The sequence below is a fragment of the Salvelinus sp. IW2-2015 genome, unplaced genomic scaffold (assembly GCF_002910315.2).
Source record: "Salvelinus sp. IW2-2015 unplaced genomic scaffold, ASM291031v2 Un_scaffold2861, whole genome shotgun sequence".
NCBI lineage: Eukaryota > Metazoa > Chordata > Actinopteri > Salmoniformes > Salmonidae > Salvelinus > Salvelinus sp. IW2-2015.
Genome location: NW_019944161.1, coordinates 71,212 through 79,929, shown reverse-complemented (window position 1 = coordinate 79,929; position 8,718 = coordinate 71,212). Strand labels below are relative to the sequence as shown.

Sequence of the window (8,718 nt, the reverse complement as noted above, 5' to 3'; positions counted from 1 at the left end):
CCTGAATCAGTTCCTGCACTTTTGGGAAGTGTGCACAGTCTCCTTGAAGATCTTCCTTGAACACTTCCAGTTTCCTCTGGAAGGAGCGGACAGATGTCATCAAATCACAAACTGAATTGTTCTTGCCCCGTAGTTTCATATTGAGCTCATTAAGGTGTGATGTGATGTCTACGAAAGTGGAAACTGTTGCCTTCTGACTCTTGAGCTGTACTAGGGAAGCTGTTATTTCCTTTCGAATGGACCAAAAGCGTTCCAACACCGTGCCTTCACTGAGCCATCTTACGTTGTTGTGCAGCTGTAGGTCATTTGCATTTGCCTCAACTTCTTTCAGGAATTCTCTCAGCAGGACGATGTTGATGAGATGAGGATACCCTGAGGAGGTTGATGAGTTTCATCATTGTATTCATCACTTCAGCATACTCTTCTGACAGATGGCGCACAGGACAGACTGATGAATGATGCAGTGGTAAGCTGTGAGATCAGGGTTGTCCTCTTTCAGCCGTGCCACAGCTCCTCTCTCTCTTCCCCGTCTGAGGTGATAGAGACCACTTGTTTTAGGTCTGTCCCCCTCTTTCTCAGCATCTCCTTTATGGCCATGTATATGTCCTTTCCTCTTGTATGTGTTTCAGGTGGTGTTACACCTAACAGGTCTTCACAGAATTCCTTCTTCTCTGTGTGGCAAAATCTAACATACACCAGAAGCTGGGCATTATTACTCACATCAGTAGATTAATCAACAGCATAATGCTCTGCATGGTGCACTCCGAATAGCTTCATCAAGCTGTGTTAATACATCCTCTGTTAGTATTTCACTCTTTCTTGCTGATGTTGTACGTGACATTGGGATTTGCTTGATCTTTTCACACAGCTCGTCTTTTTGTTTACCGTCAAGTAAAGTTTCAGCGACAGCGTTCATGCACTCCATCACCACTCCCCCGTCAATAAATGGCTTTTGGTGTTTACCCAAAATCCAAGCTATTTTTTAGTGAACATTCGTTTGCACGTTGTTGGGCAGTGAATGCATGGGAGAGGACTCTGGTGGACCGATCATACTGGGTTTTGAGTTTGTGTATTTTGCGTGCCCTCACCTTAGACTGCTGTGGATATGTTTGCTCAAAAGATCTGTGCTTTTGCCTCATAGTTGGCGCTTCCGTTGGAACTTTATATTAGAGCCACGGTCCTCTGAACATATCAGCAGCGCGGTTGGACACTCGCTGCGGGAAGGATAAAGGCATATTTGTCTGTCCACTCCTCTTTGAAAGCTTGATTTTCTGTATCGACTTTCCTAACTTTTGTGCACGCCATTCTATAATTTCTCCTTTCGCTTCCGTTTTTGCTTCTCTCGCTGTCTCTCTCTCTCTGACAACATCAGTCTCCTAACATGCATTGTAAACATTCGCTTTGATTGGCTGAGGTTCATGAAGTGATTTAAATAACGCACGTGATTGGACAACACACAGTAAGTAGTATGGGGCGCTGTCTGGGACCTTCCCAGCAGCACTGAGCCAGCGCAGTATGTGTACATTGAAAAAAAMGGTTGCTTCATCAGTATTTAATTTCGCAATTATTTATGAGAAATGTGTCGAGGTCCAGATAGAACCTTCCGCCAATTGTGCTCTAAAGGATCATGTTCATATTTCCGCACAGCTTCTGGTCGTAGCAGAAGGATGGCTTACTACATTGGTTCCCAACCTTTTTCGGTTACTGTACCACAAACTGAATTTTGCTCTTCCTGAGTACCCCTGAAGTACCCCGTCATGTGCATTTTACCAGTAGGCCTATGGTAAAATGCAGTCTTCTGAAGTACGCCCTGTGAATAGGCCAAGAAGGCCCATGGGTCCTAGTACCCCCCGTTTGGGAACTATTGGCTTATAATAGCAGGAGAGGGAAAAGGATGGCTCGAAGAGAGATTGGGCGGTGGAAAATGTACTGTGATGGAAAGATATATGTTCCTGAATTGAGGAAAAATCCCATTGACCAACCTTTTCTTGTGTTTTCGATCATCCTTCCTCTTATGCTTCAAACTAGAAGAGCTGTGCTTTGTCTTTTTAGAGGTGTACCTGGAAAAAAAAAAAAATCTGTTATTGTTGTTGCTGACACTTCCAGTAGTTCTTTGCCATTTATTTGAGGGAGAGGCCTGCTATTAAAACTAACTCAGCCTCTGCCCTCCAACATCATACATTAGTGATGTAATAGATCAGTTGGAGTATAATAATATATATTTTTTGTTATTGCCAAAGTAATCTTGCGTGCCAGACCCATAGGGTGTCTTCTGGTGAAATACATTTATCGTCAAAGTAACTCATTTCAATACTGATCAACAACAACATTACGATGCAGGAAGTAGCTACCTGTGGCGTTTCACAGTATGACATGACACAGGAAGTAGCTACCTGTGGCATTTCACATTATGACATGATACAGGAAGTAGCTACCTGTGGCGTTTCACATTATGGCATTATACAGGAAGTAGCTACCTGTGGCGTTTCACATTATTGGCATTATACAGGATTAGCTACCTGTGGGCGTTTCACATTATGACATGACAGGAAGTAGCTACCAGTGGCGTTTGACATTATGACATAATACAGGAGTAGCTACCTGTGGCGTTTCACATTATGACATGATACAGGAAGTAGCTACCTTTGTGGCGTTTCACATTATGGCATTATACAGGAAGTAGCTACCTGTGGCGTTTCACATTATGACATGATACAGGAAGTAGCTACCAGTGCCGTTTGACATTATGATATGAAACAGGAAGTAGCTACCTGTGACGTTTGCTTTTCTTAGAGCTCTTCTTCTTCTTCTTTTTCTTCTTCCTCACCGGAGACAGACTGTAGTACGGAGACCTATGACAGAAACCACAAAAAAACAGTATGAACCACACACACACACACACACAACACACACACCACACCCACACACACACACACACCAACGCGCACGGCCATTATCTAAAAGCCATACTCTCTATCCAACGCCACTGTTGAATAGAATATATCCCATCTACTCTCGCTGTGCAGTCTCTAAAAAATTTCAGTGTTGCTCAGATGAAACAGTAAACTGTCCAAAAATAGACCATTGGCACTAGGCCACCATAGATCTAGAGTTTCACTAAGGCCACCATAGATCTGGTTATCACCTAGGCCACCATACGATTCTTGGTTTTAGACCTAGGCCAGCCATAGATCTGGTTTCACTAGGCCAGCGCATCGATATATCCTCGGTTTCCACTAGCCACGCATAGATCTGGTTTCACTTAGGGCCAACATAGATTGGTTTTCACTAGGCCGACCATAGATCTTGGTTTCCTAGGCCACCCTAGATTCGCGGTTTACTAAGGGCACCAAGTCCGATCTGTGGATTTCACTAGGCACCAATAATCTGGTTTTCATCTAGGCCCACATAAGATCTGGTTTCATCTAGGGACACCATAGATCTAGGTTTCACTAGGCCACCATAGATCTCGGTTTTCCACTAAGGCACACTATGATGCTGGTTTCACTAGGCTACATCAGATTTACTGTGTTTCACTAGGGCCACCATAGATCTGGTTTCACTAAGGCCCACAATCAGAATCTGTTTCCAACTAGGCCAACATAGATTGGTTTCACTAGGCCACCATAGATCTGGTTTCCCTAGGCACTCATAGATGCTGGTTTTCCACTAGGCCACCATAGATCTGGTTTCACTAGCCACCATAGATCTGGTTTCACTAGGGCGACTAGTATTGGTTTCAACTAGGCCACAATAGAATCTGGTTTCACTAGGCCACCATTACGATCTGGTTTACTAGGCACCATAAATTTTTTCTGGGTTTCACTAGCGCCAAGACATAGATTGGTTCAGACTTAAAGGATGACCACACATAGATTGGTTTCACTAGGCACATAGATTCTGGGATTCTTACTAGGCACCATGAGATCTGGTTTCACTTAGGCCACCTATATAATACTGGTTCACTTAGGCACCATAGATCTGGTTTCATCTAGGCGCAATAGTTCATGGTTTCACTAGCCACCATAGATCTGGTTCACTAGGCACCATAGATCTGGTTTCACTAGGCACGCATAGATCCTGGTTTCACTAGGCGCACCATAGATCTGGTTTCACTAGGCACGCCATAGATCTTTTCACTAGGCCACCATAGATCTGGTTTCCTAGGCCACATGCAGATTAGATCTTAGTTTCACAGGCCACCATAGATACTGGTTTCATCTAAGGCACCAGCCATTTAAATCTGGTTTCACATAGGCCACCATAGATCTGGTTTCACTAGCCACCATAGATTGGTTTCACTATGGACCCACTATAGATCTGGTTTCACTAGGCCACCACTAATGATATCTGGTTTCATAGCCAGCATATATGATCTGGTTTCACGTAGGCCAACCATAAAGTTCTAGGTTTCACTATAGACCGGGGGGGGGGCCCCATAAATCTGGTTTCCTAGCACCATAAATTGGTTTCACTAGCAGCCATAGATCTGGTTTTCACTAGGGCCACCATAGATTCTGGTTTCACTAGGCACCAATATATCTGGTTTCACTAGGCACCAGAATTAGCTGGTTTCACTAGGGCCACACATAGTTGCTGGTTTTCCACTAGGCCACATAGTGCTTGGTTTCACTAGGCCACCAGATTGTGGTTTTACTAGAGCCACGCATATGCTGGTTTCACTATGGCGGGGGGGTGGGGCCACCATAAGATCTTGTTCAGCTAGGCCACATAGTGGCCTGGTTTCATAAATGCACCAGAGTGCTGTTCACTAGGGGTAACCAACCATAGTCAAGCTGGTTTTACACTAGGTCATCATGCCACAGAGTCTGGTTCTCACTAGGCCAGAGTGCTGGTTTTTCACTAGGCCACCATAGTGCTGCGGTTCACCTAAGGTCACGCATAGTGCTGGTTTCACTAGGACCATAGTGCTGGTTTCACTAGGCCACCATAGTGCTGGTTTTCACTAGGACCAAGCAGTGACTGCGCTATACAACTCAAGGCCAGCTAACTACGAGTACTGGTTTCACTAGGCCCAACAATTGTGCATGGTTACTCACCCATAAGGCACATACAGATGTGGGCTTTCATAGGACCCACAATTGGTAGACTGGTTTCACTAGGCCACCATAGTGCTTGGTTTCAACTTAGGCCCACCCATACGATAGATTCTGTGTTTCCAGTCCAGGCCACCATAGTGCTGGTTTCACTAGGCACCATAGTGGCTGGTTTCACTAGGCCCACCATAGTGCTGGTTTACTAGGCACAATAGTGCACTGGTTTCATAGGCCACCCATAATGCTGGTTTATTTTACATGAACCTGACCTTTCCCTCTTCCTCTTTAGCCTCCGTTGATTTCTTTTCCTGCTTCTCTTCCTGAGGAAGCGTGCGGCGACAGGGAAAGATCGGCTATCAACAACCGGCAACACTGCAACAGGAGAGAGACAGGGATGGACAAGGTTACTGATTTGTTTCTGCCTCAGGGAGACTAAGGTTTTCTGCAGTACTGTATGACGCTATATTACAGGGACTCAGTTATGCTAAAACAGCATTGGCACGATCAAACTATATTTGGGGCCACACGGAATGAAATATAAAATTCACAATGTCTTTATTAATAATTTCACACCTGTTTCACACAGGAATTAAAGTCTCCAAGTGACCGCAACTGAAAAAAATGTCAGGATACACTGTTCGCTTGAAAGCTCAGACACACAATAAGTTTGCCTGCGAGCAGTACTTAGCACCTCTGGAACGATGTCGGCAGTCCAAACGCTCTTTATTGTGATATCACCACAGCAAAGACCTTACGAAGTCGTAGACACTCAACCTTTAGCATAAAACTACTCCAAACGCAGCAAAGACGGTATGCAACAGCGTCTGTTTTCGCGCATCTGTCATATCGCATTGACGCTCATTGCTGTTGTGGTCTAGATTCCAAGCTACCTGCGCTTTATCTATTTCTAATTTACCCTGAGATTAGTGGCAGTCCGAGTTTCGACTAGCACGAGTGGCCACAGCTAGATAAGTGACAATTTAAGTTCGCTCGTCTACCATGAATCATGAATAGTCTCGCCAGTGCCAAGCCCATAGCCCGCAACATCGTTTAGTAGCTTAGTCTTGTGGTGAACTCCCAAGGGCTCATATCTAATTCTATAGATTCTACATATTTATTGAATGGGGCACGCTCTATACATTTTTTAAGGAATGGTTGGAAGTACAGCACGTATTAAGGTAGAATGACCCAAGGCATACTTGTCCTCTAGCCGAGACGGAATTGGAGGGTTCCCAAACCTGTTCATGTTCACCTGGGAATAGCGCCGGCACTAGGGTGCGCTATGTTTAGGGAAGAAGGCCCGGGCCGGTCGTAGAAACGGCCTGCTCGCTTGCGAAGGTGCTATGTTAAGGAGAGAGCGTATGTACCTCCGAAACACGTGTATAGAGGGGGTTGGTCGTTTGACCCGCGAAGGAAGGCCAATGGTTCAATGGAGAGCAAAAGATAAGATTCAGCTACTGTAGACGCTTCTGTAGGGTGGTAGTCCGGGATACTAGAAGTTCTCAATGAACATTTTGGAGAGATTGAGGGCTCTCTCCGCTTGTATGTAGGACGGCTCTCAACCTACTCTCTACTCTCTTTCTTTCCTCTCCCCACACTCCTCTACCTCCAGCTCCCAAGGCGATTAGTCAGTTTCCTCAATCACCAATGGGGCTTTGTCTATTGGGCATGGGAAACGTGTTAAGAGTTTCAATTGGGAGTATTTTATTGAAGTATCACATTCGCACCTTTGTTATTTAAAACTAGGCCAAGTCAGCTCAAGACAAATTCTTATTTTACAAATGACGGCCTAATACACCCTGAGAGAACACCTCCACCTACGGGTATGCCGCTGGGCCAATTTGTGTGCCCGCCATATGGGACTCCGAATCGTTCCGTTGTGATACCAAGCCCAGGATCGAACGCAGGGACTGTAGTGAGCCTCTGCTCACTTGAGATGCAACGTGCTTAGACCGCTGCACCACTCAATATTCATGTTATATTAGCGCATATGCAGAAATCGTGTTTACAGTTGCGAAAGCAAGGTCTCGGGATGGTTTTTCTGCCTCTCTGCTCTCATCTCTCTCTACATCTCTCTCTCTCTCTTCTCTCTTCTTCTCTCTCTCTCTCTCTCTTCTCTCTTCTCTCTCTCTCGTCTCTTTCTCTTTCTCCTTTCTCTTTCTCTTCTCTTCTCTCACTCTCTCTTTCTCTCCTCCTCTCTTTCTCTCTTTATCTCCTCTTTTCTCTTTCTGTTCTCTGTCCTCTCTCTCGCTCTCTTCTCCTCTCTTTCTCCCTCTTTCTCTTTCTATCTTCGCTTTCTCCTCTTTTCGCTCTCTCTGTCTTCTCTCGGACTCGAGAAACGCGGGCACGTGGGGGTCGTCGCTCAGTGTCCTAGGGTAGTGTCCTAAAGCCCCACCCAGACCATTGAACTTTATTCACCGTAGCAATGTTCATAATTGTTCAAATATAACACGATGTGACTCTTGTCGAAGCCATCGTTTCTCAATCTGATGAACCGCTCCTGAAAGATCCACTTAATTTTTTCTCTCCTGCAAATGGCTGATAGCGTCGGGGCGACGGGAACAGGCCCTTTGAAGGCACCACACAGACTGGGTGGGAGCAGAGGAAACGAGACAAGGAAGAGACCAGAGGATAGAGAGGAGTAAGTGAGAGAGAAGTGAGAAAGGACAGAGAGATGTGCAGAAAGTGTGTTGTTATCTGCGATTTTCATTTGATCAGCTTTGCCATTGGGTTTCATATGAGTCAAATAAATGAGCGTTATCATGAAAAAGTGGAGATGCGTGTAATGGAGGAGATCAACGGGTAGGACTCGCTGTGTGTTTATATCACTGGTGTTGAGCGTCGTAAATATGTTTGGCAAGCGAAGTGATGCTGAGAGAGCAGTCCACAGTGTTTTTAAATACAATGCAGTTACAGCCGCAGGTACACACACGACACACACGCACACACACACACACACAACACAACAGCACACATCACACACACCAACAGCACACACACCACACACACACACACACACAAACCCACACACATTCAAAACACAACACACACCACACACACACACACACACCACACACAACCACACAACACCACACATACAACACACACACACACACAACACACACACACACCAGAGAGGCAGGGTACAGTCTGCATGCAGTAGCATGCCTTGCCTTGCCCACAACAAAATCACTTGTAACTAGTGACTGCACCGCCTCCATTTCTACATTTGAACTTGAGCTTGGCAGAGACTTTGTGCTTAATTAGATGTAAACATTTAAAATGTTAATAGAGCCGTCAATACCGAGCAGTGTAACATACGCCTGTTGATTTAACAACATGAGCATGGGTCCCTGAGACAACTGTAAACAGACGTGGTCTCTAACAGTGTCTGAGTGGCTCTAAGCATCATGCTGTGATGCAACAAGGGTTTCTCCAGTGCACACAGGAAGGGGCAAGGTCTTTTCTTCAAATATATATCTGTTTATCATTTGTTTCCACTGAGCCTCCACGTTTGCATTGAATGCTCAGTCTGATCGTATGGGCAATGTGCATACACATGTACATATGAGATTTACATACGCCTGGATTGGGGCTAGGATTCGTAGAGTTCTAAAGACCGTACCCTCGCTTACCACCCCTCAAAGTAGGATGGATCCAT

At 45.3% G+C, this 8,718-nt stretch overlaps 1 long non-coding RNA gene across 1 annotated transcript in view; it reads right to left on the bottom strand.

Moving 5' to 3' along the window:
* Positions 1 to 1,980: 1,980 nt before the first annotated feature.
* Positions 1,981 to 8,718, bottom strand: part of LOC112074878 (uncharacterized) — a 22,297-nt gene continuing 15,559 nt past the window's right edge. Inside the window, exons 3-4 of the long non-coding RNA XR_002894862.2 lie at positions 2,772 to 2,852; positions 1,981 to 2,060 (exon numbers count right to left, since the gene is read on the bottom strand). This is a non-coding gene — a long non-coding RNA (uncharacterized lncRNA). The remainder of the gene's footprint in view (positions 2,061 to 2,771; positions 2,853 to 8,718) is intronic.